General features: G+C 47.1%; 1 protein-coding gene across 2 annotated transcripts in view; it reads left to right on the forward strand.

Moving 5' to 3' along the window:
- CFAP91 (cilia and flagella associated protein 91) overlaps positions 1-14,080 on the forward strand; it is a 431,267-nt gene extending 417,187 nt beyond the window's left edge. For both annotated transcript variants that reach the window (XM_086933540.1, XM_086933541.1), the window contains one exon: positions 13,924-14,080. The gene's annotated coding sequence lies outside the window, so the exon portion shown is untranslated. The remainder of the gene's footprint in view (positions 1-13,923) is intronic.
- The last annotated feature ends 331 nt before the right edge of the window (positions 14,081-14,411 follow it).

A 14,411-nucleotide genomic window follows, 5' to 3' on the forward strand; every position in this document is an offset into this window, starting at 1 on the left:
ATTTTGGTGTGCAAAGGCCGAGTGGATGAAGGGGGCAGATATTCCTATTTTTGGACTCAGATTTTGGTACTTTTTGATTTCTTTTTTTCTGGATGCATAGCTGAATCTGCCTTAAGGAGTCAGAGATTGCAGTGATCTAGGAGGATGGCTTCAGAGAGGGCGATATATTAGGTCTGTGTGCACTGCTCTTCCTGCAAACAGACATGGTGGGGGCCCCTCTGGGTACCACAGAAGTGCACAGGGCTTCGTTGATAGTTTAGGTGGAACTTGCGACTGCTTGAGTGGTTACTACGCTTATATTGAGCACTGTGTGGGTTTACATCACTAGGTGTGACATATGATCATTCTTTTACTAAGAACTGCCAGTATTTTGATTTTGTTTAATTCATGTCAGCGTATTGCACAGCAATGTAGATGAAACAACTTCAATGTTCATTTTTCTCAATGCACATCAGCTGGATATTTAATGTAATCATGGCATTTTACATCTTCATGCTTCCTCAACCAGCCCTTTAATTCACAGATGAATCCAGTTATCTTTTTCATCCCTCGATACATTTGTCTCTGCAGTCATGCTTCCGAATAACATTCATACACCCCTGCAGCATTTCTCTAATCCACTGCTTGTTCAAAGTCATTACGCAATTTACATTTGGCTGCCTCCTCCCCCACCGGCCATGCACGCGCCATGCCAAACGTCATTATTTCAATGAAGCCCTAGTAGCTGTTGCAGATATTCACTTAGTTGCCATGATGAAGAACAAATGACGACTAATCACTGAACCCTGCCCACCTCAAACCATGCACGGCCTTTCGTTTTGTTTCCACCATGCCTCCCTCCATATACAAAAGAAACACACTCACACTTCTTTGTGTGCAGGGCTTTAAGTTGGATGAAAAAACTGGGGGGGGGGGGTTGCTCGTAGGGGCAGCCAATGTAATTATGAGCATGGCTTACAACTGTCAAGCTAAAAATCTGTAATTAGCATAGTTTGCGCCTCACTGGTATTGTGCTTCTTCTTTCATTGCCTCCAGTTATATAATACAAGTGACATTAAGCCCACAACCAACCAGGGCGACAGGCTTTGTCAATGGTGGTAAGTTGCATAAGATAAATAAGAATAAACTGCAGCATTTTCATTATTATATACAATAAAACAGGTGGTTCAGAGATGTGTTACAGGTGGGAAACACTTAGAGGGCCTGTTTCCGTTGGTTGTATGTGCCTGGCTTGGGGGTCCTTTTGCAAGCAGACCAGTTTGAGGATTGGGCACATTTCTGATTTGATTATAATGTTTTCTTCACACTTGTGCTTTAAAATGCTATATTGGATCCCCCTTTTCTCAACAATTTGCAGTAAATATGTGGTGTAAAACCCACCATTTGAATCCCCCGCACCCTGCTTTTGCAGTTTGGGCTCGCTCGCTTCGCTCGCTCACTTATTACATTAGGATAAAACATTTTCGCCCTCACCACTTTCAAAATCCACCAGCCGCCACTGGTTGTTTAGTCATACATCCTAGACCCACACAGTTTGGGATTCAGTTGCGCTGTCCATGTTCTCGGAGAAGGCCGAGCAATCCTGACCCAGGCTATTGGCAATGGCAAGAATGCAATAAAGTTCACAATAGGCTGCAGACTAGATACGACCGGCTCACTGGGCTGGACCATTGCATCATCAGTGACACTCTGTCACCACACCAGCTTTTCAGGGATGTCGGGCACCCCTTATGGACATGCCCTTCAACAGCACCCACCTTTTGGTGATAAGGCAGACTCGGCTCTCGTTGCACTTTAAGGACAGCAGGGTCACCGCCCAGTTGTTTGGACTCTTCACAACCCCGTACCAGCCCCATTCTAGCCCCGCTCTGCCTTTCCCCCCTCCGTTGCTATGGTAAAGGCTACCAACCACGTCCTTTTTTTTGCCCAGCCACTACAGCCAACATGCTCTCCAATCCTTTCATGACCACAGATGCGGTTCTCAAAAGCCCTTTGGGACCCAAGACCAACAAACAACCAATACTGCCATGCCCCCTGCAGCCTAAAAACCCTTTTAGTTTGCACTCTCACCATCACGGGCAACCACTTGGTGGCAGAGGCAGGAACCACCTGCCCCAATGGCTGTCCATAACCTCGAACAAATGAGCGCTTCAACTTGTGCAGCGGGGTTAAACCCTACTATTCACAGAAAACCCACCATCCGCAGCATGGCCTTTCCCTGTCGTGTCAAGGAGTACAGGCTCTTTTGGAGCGATCGGGAAGGTGCTTTCTTCTGTAGCACTTGTTCACCAAAAAAACCCAATTTAGGTGTATTTTGTCTAACTCTTCTGTCCCCTCCAGAGGGATCCGCAAACCCTGGGTACCTTTGGAATCCTCCGGATTTTTGAAAAAAGACGCAAAATTAGCATGGATACATTTTGCTGCACACTAAATACAAAGTACAAGCTCTAGAGATGTCTCAACGGACATAAAAGTTCAAATTTTCATGGACGAAGAAGGGCGGAACCGAATACTGAACAATCACACTGTCGGCGTTTTCTCCCCGCACTACGGAAGTCTCCGCACTGCCCGCGCTTCACAAACGTGGACAAAGACACAATCCTGAGCAACTTACCTTGAAGACTTCTTAATTTAGCAATACTGCTGATCGAAGCATCTCCACATACCCGCTGGAGAGCACCGCTTTGGAACTACGAAACACGTAATCTGACGAAGACTAAAACCCGGTCTCGAGCGGAGCCGGGTCGGAATTATCACCGGCACTGCGACCTGTGGTTTTACATTCATTACCTACAGCCCTGAGGAGTCGCGGAAATAGTGTTTTTTCTTGCGACGAAACACGTGTCGGCTGGCTATCTATGAACAATAAAAGAGGAGCCGAAATACTGGTGGTCCCCTTCTTCGTCCATGAAAATTTGAACTTTTATGTCCATTGAGACATCTCTTGTGCTTGTACTTTGTATTTAGTGTGCAGCAGGTTTTGTTTATACATATGTAAATAAGCACTTGAGCGTTTATTATGGGGCTTTCCTGACTGGGATCAGTGAATAATAAATGAGCGGCTCCTGGTGCTCATTCATTATTCATTTTTTTATTTGTTTGTTTATTTTTTGGGTGTCCCACCCAGGACACCTATAGTTTATGTAAAGTTGGGTGCCATAAGGGGAGCACCAAGGCCACTATGACCCCTACCAGCTCCCCAGCCAGCACTCATCTTGAAGCCGGCCATTTCAATATTTTTTTATCCATGGGTGCTCTGAAGCAATCTGGGAAACCTACAACATTTTTAAATGTTGAAGTCTGCAGATGTGGAACCCCATGGCCCCGCATCCTCTGGAGGCTCCCCATACAGAAGCCATCCTGATCTCAGGCAGGAGCCCGCTCTTTTGTTTTTTCTCCCACCTCGTGGAAGCAGCTTCTGTGTCTGCTACCACAGGTGTAAGCAAAGTTGTGTTCAGTGCCTGGGACAGTGCGGGTAAGGAACTAGGTTTGTGTTTCCTGCCAACACTCCCCCGGGCAGGGAACAAGACAGTGTCCTGGCAGATGGGGTCCCCGAAACACTGCTTCTATTTGGGCCACAGGGATTGGGTATCTGGGGCTGCTATATGGCTCAAGGAGGGGGAGCCCAATCCCCCTCCCCAAAATAAATACATCGACTCCAGGGATGGGGTCCCTGTGGCCTTTAAATGGCTTGGGGAGCCACATGTTGCCCTCCCCAAATTATTGACTTCGGCCTTGGGGAGTGGGGTCCCCAGGGCCTTCAAAAGGTTGGAGGAGCTGGTTGGATGCCCCCTCCTCCGAAAAATGAATTTGGCCACAGGGACTAGGGTTGCCGTGGACGTGCAATGGCTCTGGATGGACATGGCACACCCCCTTCCCAATGCAAACATCACTTGTCCCAGGAGATGGGACCCTGGGGACTTGGAATGCGTCAGGGAGGGGGCCAGACATTCCCCTTCCCTCCAAAAATTAAATGCGTTGGAACCTGGTCCTCCCTGGGAGCTTTTATTTAAAAGAGGCTGGAGCTGATACATGGATTTAACAAAAAATAATACATTTGTGGTCTCAAAGGAGTCCCCTCTAGGACCCCCTTACCAAGTCTAGGGAGTCAGGGTATGCATACACTGACCCCCATATGTTTTTAGGTCTCGCCCTATTAATCGCGCAAGCGATAATAGGGATGAGAGTTTAGAGGCTAAACCAAGCTCTGACACCATTGCGGATTTCGTCGAGTGCATGTGCTCTTGCACGCGCTTGCCCAAGCCTCCTGCCTCCGAGAGCTTAACTTCACTTCAAAGGGATCCGCTTCCCCGCCCCCTGCTTCACACTTTTCACGGCCGCCACCCCCTCCCCACAGCAATGCCAAGAGCTTGTCTCATTAGTCTCCCGGCGCTACCGTCCTGCCAGCCGCATATACTTCGGTCAGCCGCATGGACCAATTTGTGCACAAAAGATGTTAATATTTCACTGTTCTTGGATTTTCATCACAATAAAATACACTGAACATAATCTTCCCAAAAGTTATTTACAAAAGTTTAAGCTATTGCCATTATAAATTACAATAACTTTTATTTAAGTATTAAGTATTAAAAAAATAAAAGCCATTGTTATGTGTAATATTAATACATCTAAGTCATGTAAATACAACACATACTGCATTACAAGTGTCACGTTTGCGAAAATTAACACCTTCGCTGCTAGGTGTTTTCCCCTCCTGTGCTGAAGAATGCAGGATGTCAGTGTTTCATGACGAGCTCAGCTCGTCATCAGCACAGCTCAACCGTGCATCATGACGAGCTGAGCTCGTCATGAGCATGGAAAGGGTTAAAACTATTGGCATTGTAAATGACAAAGCTATTAATTCCGCGATTTTCAAAACCAAAACATAAATAAAAAATTTGTCATTTACAATACCAATACCTCAAACTTTCCTAATGCGAGACCTATTGCATTGCAAATGCTTGTTTCTACTTGTTTATTTAGGGCAGGGGACTAAGTTCCTGAGTCCTAAAATGGCTGCCAGAACATCGTTGTTGGTGTTGACAGCAGCTAATCTGTTGTTTCTGCATTCTACAGCAATTCTATATATACATACATTTTGACCTTTAATTTCTCAAAAACAGACATACAAAATAAAAACATTAAGTTTTCTAGATCTAGTTTCCTGCCAAATTTTGTGTAATACCATCCAGCCATTTGGTGAACCGCTTTGGGATTTTGTGTACATCCTCAAGAGAGGGTGATCCATTTTAATAGGCTGTAGGGCAGGACAATGTAGGCCTTTCAGCCGAGTGTAACCTCAGGTAACTAAAGTGCCCTTGAATTCCACTTAAACGAAACAATAGCTGCTATTAACTCATGCCTTGCCTCCAGAGCTCCGGATCCGGATAGGATCCCTAATGATCATCAAAAGGCGAACCGAGAAGTGTGGGGCCCATTAATATCTTGTCAAATGCCGTACTTTCTGGTATAAGATCCACGCATCTTGGAATTTAGCGGAGATTATCCCGAATTTTCAAGAAGAGGGATCGCACTAACCCTCGCAACTACAGGCCCATTAGCCTGATCTACTCCTTGCAACAGGTACCCGTAATCCTCCAGAACTGGATCATGGACAAAGATATCCTGTCTGATTTGCCAGTGGGCTTTAGAAACAACATCAGTATCATCGATCAGATTTTCTGCATTATTTGTATTTTGTTTGAAAGGCAGAAGTAATCAACAGGCAAACTCTTTGTTGCTTTAGGGACTGCTTTTGATTTAGTGCTGAGGGATAAACATTGGAGGGTAGTAGAAGCAATATGCATCTCTGCAAACCTCTTGGACATCTAGGTGTGATTGCATGTGGACAATCTTGCCCAAGTAAGATGGGATGATGGGCAACTGAGTTAGGCAGAAGTGTTTTCTGGCCCCACCATGTTTTCATCATATGTTAATGGGGTGGTGGATTATTTGAAGAAGGAGGGTGCTGGCACTCATCGTCACTGATGACACCCTACTGATATCAAAGCCACCCCAGGGGTTCCCGTAGTTATTAAACAACTTTAACTCATTATGTAATGAGCGGGGTTGGAGCTTAATAGCGCTATGACAAAATGTATTACTTTTTTACATTGGGAAGAGAAGCATTGTAAGAGGTGCATGCTAGTGGGTAAAAACCCCATTGATTTGGTGTCAAATTTTTTATATTTAGGTGAAAGAGATACCTCTAATCTGAATTGGGCCCCCATATGTAATTTATCTAGTTGACTGCAGGTATAGCCAAGATTTACAGACGGGCATCGTCCAGAAGGGTTGCCCCAGCCATAGAGATTTATAACATCAAGGCTCTAGGGGCTGTATTGTATCGGGCAGAATTGAGGGGATATGCGAACACTAACACCTTGTCAATAGTTGAGCTCAATTGAATCTTCCTGTGAGTACCCCTCTGACCCCTGTTTATTTGGACTTGGCTCAAAGGAGGATATCTAAAAATAAATAATGTAGACACACTTTGTGGTCGACGCAAGCTCTTGAACGTTTTCGGGTTGGCCTAAGAGATCTTATGGTATTCTCCATGCATTGCGAAAATCTCTTGGTTGAGATCCATTAAGGCACTCTATGGAAATTGAGTCTGGAAAATTATTGGACCTCACCCTAGAATTTTATTCATAGGGCTAAGGTAAAAGAAACCTATTGGGAGTTCATAGCAGTGGAAACTGTGGCAAGGTGCAAGGGATCGCTTTTATTCTGATAGATACATCTGCCGTGTGGATTCCTCACCATGTGAATATCCCCCTTGCGTCAGCAACATTCGGAAATTCTTTTGTAGCTTCGCGCCGACGTGGACGCGGACGTCACAGAGTCACGGCTCCGCTCGCGACTCCGCTGGCGTCACCGACGCCTACAATAGGCCCACGCCGGCGTGATGACATCAGTTCCCTTTTTTCCGCGTCGTCGACGCTAACGGTTTTCAGGGATCGTGCTGTAGCTTTTCAGTAACTTTGTTACTATTTTCCTGTTATTCTGTATAACATCATATCCTTCGAGATGTCGTCGAAGAAGACTGATTTCAAAGCTTGCGGCGAATGTGGCAAGACTATGTCCATCACCGATCCACATGACTGCTGTGTCTGGTGCTTAAGCTCCGACCATGATGTCGAGGACTGTGCTTGCTGCAAGAAGATGACTTCGAAGGCGCTGAGAGAGAGAGAGGCGAAACTCCTTGTGGCTAAGCTTAAGAGTAAGAAGGAAGAGAAATCTTCGAAGTCTAGAGCTCGTCGTTCGAGGTCGAGATCTCGGTCTCGATCTCGGTCACGCTCGGAGTCGTCTTCAGCTCACGCGTCGAAGTCTTAGAGGAAGAAGCACAAAAAGAGGAGCCACGAGTCACGTCATCGCTCCGGAAAAGACTCTGGTTCGAGACCGAAGTCCCAGGTTAAGCTCCTGAATAAGGAGTTGGTGGTTTCGGAGTCGGAGCATGTCTCTCTGGGTGAGGCTTCACAACCAGGTTCGCCCGAATCACAGGAGCAGGTCCATTCTCCAGTTCAATCCAATCCTTCTGGTCAAGAGGATGAAGGTGAGGAGCAGGGGGCTGGTGAAGTCGTAGTTCCGGTGCCTGCGGGTTCGTCGACCCCGGTTCCAGGACTCGTGGAAGAGGTCGACCTCGTCTCGACTCCACCTCCTCAGGAACGTCCCAGAGAATCTTATCCTGAGTTTCCAGCTCCAGGTCAGGATCCATCTCAGTTCCTGAACGCCATGTTTGGTGTCTATTCTAGGGCAATGTTCCCGTCTGGTGCACCTGTTGGTCCCACGGGTCCTATGGCTTTCAACTTGGGTGTTCCCCAAGCTTATGCCCCTGCGCCCTTCATGCCTTTTATGCCGGCTATACCACCGCATTGGCATTTACCGGCACCTCTGGTGTCGTCGACGCCGAAGCGCTCGACGCCGACTCCGTCGACGCCGGTCACGTCGACTCCGATGCCCACGACTCCGAGGCAAGACTCTGTCCGACCTCGAGCTGAGAAGCCTCGTCCGACGTCGGGTTCGACGCCGGCTCCGGCGCCGTCGGAGTCGATTCCGAACCCGTTGGCTTCGATTGTGAAGGAAAGGTCTCGGAGAAGGGCTCAGAGACTCCTGGAAGAAGATAGGTATCTGTATTCGGATACTGAAGAAGGAGAGTTACGGGATTCTGAGGATCCTTTTGAGGATTTGTGTGAGGCCAGTGGGCTTGAGCTGTCACCTGAATGGGAGTTGGCTTCAGTTTCTAATGTGCCATCAAAGGATGTGGTGCCTTATCACACTGTTATTAAAAAAGCAGCGAGCCTTTTGAACATTACTCTTCCTACTGCTCACTATAAGCCTAACATCTTGACTGAGGTTCTTCATTCTCCCTCATCAGTGGTTGAGCCTGTGTTGCCCTTCAACGAGGCCTTGACTGAGCCCATCTATGAGGTATGGAAGAAGCCTTTGTCTGCTCCTGCAGTTTCGAGATCAGTTGCAAGGAGGTACAGAGTGGCACCTGAGGACCCGGCATTTTTATCTATTCATCCCTTGCCTGAGAGTTTGGTGGTGCAGGCTGCTTGTGCTAAGAAGTCTGCTGGAGCTTTCCCACAGGTTCCTGGGGACAAGGAATCCAGGAAGCAAGATCAGGGTGCCAGGAAGGTCTTCTCATCAACCAGTATGGCATTAAAATCAACCAATGTGACGTGCCTGATGGGTAGATATATCCATGCCTTGATGGATTCTGTCAAGCAGCTTGTTCCGAAAATCCCTGAAGATGACCGGAAGGATTTTCAGGAGGTGATTTCAGACACTCAGGCGGCTGCGAGACAAGTGATTCAGAGTGGCCTGGACACTGCTGATTCGGTGGCAAGGGTCATGGGATCGTCTGTGGCCACCAGGAGGGCCGCCTGGCTTAAGTCTTTGGAGTTCTCTGCGGACGTCCAGTCTGCGTTGTTGGACTTACCTTTTGATGGCTCAGGATTGTTTGGCAAGAAGGCTGATGCTGCCTTGGAACGTTTTAAGGACAGTAAGGCCACTGCAAAGTCCTTGGGTCTTCAGTCCAGAGGAACTTCTGGTAAACGCTTCAGGGGGTTCGGAAGATCCTTTCGTTTTTACAGACCTTCCCAGCAACAGCCTCAGCAGCAACAAAATACACTGTACAAGTCGTACAGGGGCAGACAAAGAACCCGCCCTAGAGGTCGTCAATCCTCCTCCTCCTCCTCCTCTCCTTCCCAACCCCCAGCCATTGCAGCAAAGCAGCCCTAGATCCGCCATTCCGGATCATGTGGGCCCAGTGGGGGGTCGGCTTACTCATTTCCTACAAGATTGGGAATTAATTACATCGGATCTTTGGGTTCTCAATCTTGTAGGGAATGGGTATGCACTTCCTTTCCGGGAATTCCCTCCCAATTACCCTCCTTGCCAGGGTTTTTGTTCGGAGGACCACCTGCTTCGCCTGCAGGAAGAAGTCCTGGCTCTTTTCAGAAAAGGTGCAATGGAGGTGGTTCCAGAGCAGGAGAGGGGTCAGGGGTGCTACTCCCGGTATTTCCTGATCCCCAAGAAAGACGGCAGGCTTCGACCTATCCTGGATCTCAGGATCTTGAACCTTTACCTGAAACAGGAAAAGTTCAAGATGCTCACTCTTGCGCAGGTTCTTCAAGAGCTGCTGGAAGAAGACTGGATGGTGTCAATCGACTTGCAGGATGCGTATTTTCATGTTCCCATCCTGAAGTCGCACAGAAAGTATCTCCGTTTTACGGTGGGGTCACAACACTACCAGTTTGTGGTTCTTCCGTTTGGTCTTACTACTGCTCCTCGAGTCTTCACCAAGGTGATGGCGGTGGTGGCAGCTCATCTCAGAAGATCGGGGATACATGTGTTTCCGTATCTAGACGACTGGCTGATCAAAGCGGAGTCGTCGGAGAAGGTGCTCCATCATCTGCAAGTGACAACTCAGTTGTTGCACAGGTTGGGTTTTTCGATAAATGTACCCAAATCTCACCTGGTGCCCTCGCAGCGCAACCTGTTCATAGGTGCGGTACTGGACACTACTGTGTGTCGCGCATTCCCTCCCCCTCAAAGGATTCGCGACATTCAGGAGATGATTCCTTTGTTTTCCCTGGAGCGGTTGTTCCAGTCCTGAAGGTCCTTCGTCTGCTCGGTCTGATGGCTTCATGCATCCTGTTGGTCAACCATGCACGCTGGCACATGAGGGCACTCCAGTGGTGCCTCCGCAGGCAGTGGTATCAGGACAGCAGAGATCTCAGGGAGTCAGTGAAGATCTCCAGAGAAACTGCAGCGGATCTGTCTTGGTGGAGTGTGGAAGGCAATCTGTCACAAGGAAAGCCTTTTCAGATTCCTCCTTCGGTTGCCACAGTAGTATCGGACGCGTCCACCCTCGGGTGGGGTGCTCATCTGGGGGACCTGGAGGTCAAGGGTCTTTGGTCTCCAGAGGAAAGGTTGCTTCACATCAACCTCCTGGAATTGCGGGCAATTCGTCTGGCGCTCAAGGCCTTCCTCCCTTCCCTTCGCGGTCGGTCGGTCCAAGTCCTAACGGACAACACGATCGCGATGTGGTACATCAACAAACAGGGAGGAGTAGGGTCGCAGTGTCTCTGCAGAGAGGCTCTGCGTCTCTGGTCCTGGGTTCAGGACCATCAGATTTGTCTGATGGCAAATCATCTGGCCGGAGTTCCGAACGTTCGTGCAGACAGTCTCAGTCGGCAGTTCTCTGCCGATCACGAGTGGAGGCTCCATCCAGAGGTAGTTCACGACATCTTTCGGATGTGGGGGACTCCTCGGGTGGACCTATTTGCCACTCACGAGAATGCTCACTGCCTGTCATTCTGCAGCCTCCAGTTTCCGATGCAGGGAGCCTTGGGGGATGCGTTTCAGTTGAGTTGGAGCTCGCAACTCCTTTACGCGTTTCCTCCCATACCCTTGATTCCTCGGGTTCTGAGGAAAGTTCGCCAAGACCGGGCCCAAGTTATATTGATCGCCCCGGATTGGCCAAGAAGGGTGTGGTACTCAGACCTTCTCCACCTCTCCTCTCACCCGCCGCTCCGTCTCCCTCACAGGGCAGATCTCCTCTCTCAGTGGGAGGGGCAGGTTCTACACCCCCACCTCCAGACCTTACACCTTCATGCCTGGAGATTGAACGGGGCAACCTGATTTCTTTTTCTCTCCCTCACGATGTGGTGGATGTCATTTTGTCAGCCAGGCGTGACTCCACAAAGTCCATCTATTCTTATAGGTGGTCTAAGTTTGTTATTTGGTGCAGGGAGAAGTCCATAGACCCTTTGAGGGCCCATTTATCTGATGTTCTCCAGTTTGCCCTTTCTCTGGCACAGCAGGTGCTTGCTGTTGCCACAGTGAAGGGTTATCTGTCAGCGCTGTCGGCGTTTATTTGTTTGCCTGACCAGCCTTCTCTGTTTAAGTCTCCTATAGTTTTGAGGTTTTTGAAGGGCCTCGTTAATAAGTTCCCTCCTGTCCCTTTTATTGTGCCTCAGTGGGATTTGAATCTAGTTCTGATATTTTTGATGGGTGCTCCTTTTGAGCCTCTTCATAAATGTACCATGAGGCTCCTAACTTTCAAAACTGTTTTCCTCGTTGCGATAACTTCGGCAAGGAGGGTAAGTGAGCTTCAAGCTCTTAGTTCCAAGCCCCCATTCCTGTCCATTCATGCTGATCAAATGGTTCTAAGGACCAGGGCTGCTTTTCTGCCGAAGGTGGTGTCTTCTTTCCACCTTGGTCAATCCATTACCCTCCCTTCCTTTTATCCTCCCCCTCACCCTTCCAAGGAGGAGGAGAGGTTGCACCATCTGGACCCCAAGAGGGCGGTGTCTTTTTATTTGGACAGAACTAGAGACTGTCGCATGGACGACCAGCTCTTTATTGGCTTTGCTGGCTGCAAGAAGGGAAGAGCGGTCCATAAGAGGACTTTGTCGAGGTGGATCGTCCTCTGCATTAAGATCTGCTACTCTTTGGCTGGTAAGGAACCACCAGAGGGCATAAGGGCTCATTCAACTAGAGCTAAGTCTTCGACCTCTGCATTGGCTAGAGGTGTGCCTGTAGAAGATATTTGTAGGGCCGCTACTTGGTCTTCCCTCCACACTTTCGCGAAGCACTACTGCTTGGATACCGAAGTGAGGAGGGATGGTCATTTTGCGCGCTCTGTTCTTCAGGATTTCCTGGTCTAAGAAGAGTGGACACCCTCCTCCGGGAGTGGGGACTGCTGTGGGACTCTATTCACAAGGTGAGGAATCCACACGGCAGATGTATCTATCAGAAGAACAAGTTACTTACCTTCGGTAACGCTTTTTCTGGTAGATACAATATCTGCCTGTGGATTCCTCACTGACCCACCCGCCTCCCCGTTGTCCACTCTTCTTTGCCAGAGTATCTCTGATGGGTTGTTTTATTGTAAAAAAATTTATTGCATTTACTTCACACTGTGTGTGTTACCTTGTTTTCTATACTGTGTATATTGTGTACATTACTACTGTCATCGGTCCGTCCGTGTGCCTCGAAGGCACGGAAAAAAGGGCGGAACTGATGTCATCACGCCGGCGTGGGCCTATTGTAGGCGTCGGTGACGTCAGCGGAGTCGCGATCGGAGCCGTGACTCTGTGACGTCCACGTCGGCGCGAAGCTACAAAAGAATTTCCGAATGTTGCTGACGCAAGGGGGATATTCACAAGGTGAGGAATCCACAGGCAGATATTGTATCTACCAGAAAAAGCGTTACCGAAGGTAAGTAACTTGTTCTTCGAGATTATAGATATTAAACCTTTCCCACGATATGAACCAACCATTGACAAAATTGCTCCCTATCTTGCATGGAAAAGGTATTTCCAACTTAGATATAGAACTCTTCCCATTAAAACGTTTTGTAGCAAATGGCAAGCGAATGAAAGATCAGACTATCTGTGTCCAGCCTCCTTAGGGGGGCCTGAAGCCACATCTTAATATTTTTGCCATATGTTACTACAATCTTCGGGCAAAGGGGATAGCCCCCTTTGCAAGAACATGGGCACTAGGCAGCACGTACAGCCAACAGCAGGTTTACAAGCCCCTTGTGCCTCCTTGGGTCGCCATTGCATCACTTTTTTTGATGCAACGGCGGAACAAACAATGCGGCCAATTTACAGCGTGACGCATCTAGGGATATGAGTCACGTTGTAAAGTCCTGTGTCAGATTATACCTGCACCAGGTATAATGTATGCAGGGTGGGCGTTACCACACAAAAAGCCATGTATAACTAACACTGTGAAATTGACTACATTTCAATGTGTCACTCTGCGCCTTCACGGCATCAAAATCTAGATTTGTGTAGGTGAAGCTAGTAATCTCTCCTACTCAAATCTAGTTACCCTTGATCTATTTTATCACATTATGCATATTTGTGCCTTTTGAGAAAAAAAAATTGAGATGTGATTTGAAGAGAAATTTATATGTATGATTATATTGATCTTTATGTCTCTCTTATGTTATTGGTGTTGTCGTATTTTAAACAAAACAAAATGTATGAATAAAATGAATTGTTTTCTGTAGTACACTGAGCTTCGGTTTATCAGTCCCAATGGATATATATATATATATATATATATATATATATATATATATATATATATATACACACACATACACTGTAAATAAATGTGGACATGTTTTTAAAACTGCACGCTTGCTGATGGCCAGATCCATTGGCCTAGCCAATGCTTGTTTTAAAAAGTTTTTAAGCTATATAGGCATTTCCTCCAGTATATATTTACTAAGTATAAGATAGTTACATTGGCAATGGTGGGTTGTGTTGACCTTGTATTACACTTCAGAATGGTGTATTTATAAGAGCAAAATGTAAAATGACAATACTACTTTACATGAACATATTAAATATTTTATTTTCAAGAAGTTAACAAAGTGTATGTTTTTTCTTTCAGCTCTCTGGATTAAACAGCTGGATTATTCATTCAGTGTGCCGGCAGAGTTGAAAATACATCAGGAAACCGAAATGTCTTATTTTTGTATATGAAGCAAAATAGATCCATATGTAATATTATTTTAAGAAATAAAAACTGAAATATTGGTGGTACTCTATGAATTGCTTTTTAGTTTAATTGCTGTGAAGCACTACTGTCTATGAAAGTTAACTATTACTTTAGTCAAGCAAGTCTTCTTGAACTTTCTGAGGAAATTCTGGTGGCAGAGTGAGGCTATGGTGGAGAGCACTACTATTGCAAAGTACAGGGGAGAAGCAGGAAAAATAAGCAACAATCAATGATAGGATTTTCACTGGTGGCCCGGTGAACGGTTACAGAATTTGCGCTGTACTCTCAGAATCTGAGGTACACAAGATTGGAGGCTCAGATGTCATGGAGTGAGGAAAAGAGATAATGGCTGACAAGTTCATGGGGACGGTGGGCAGTGA

This window comes from Lissotriton vulgaris, chromosome 8, assembly GCF_964263255.1.
Source record: "Lissotriton vulgaris chromosome 8, aLisVul1.2, whole genome shotgun sequence".
NCBI classification, from domain to species: Eukaryota; Metazoa; Chordata; class Amphibia; order Caudata; family Salamandridae; genus Lissotriton; species Lissotriton vulgaris.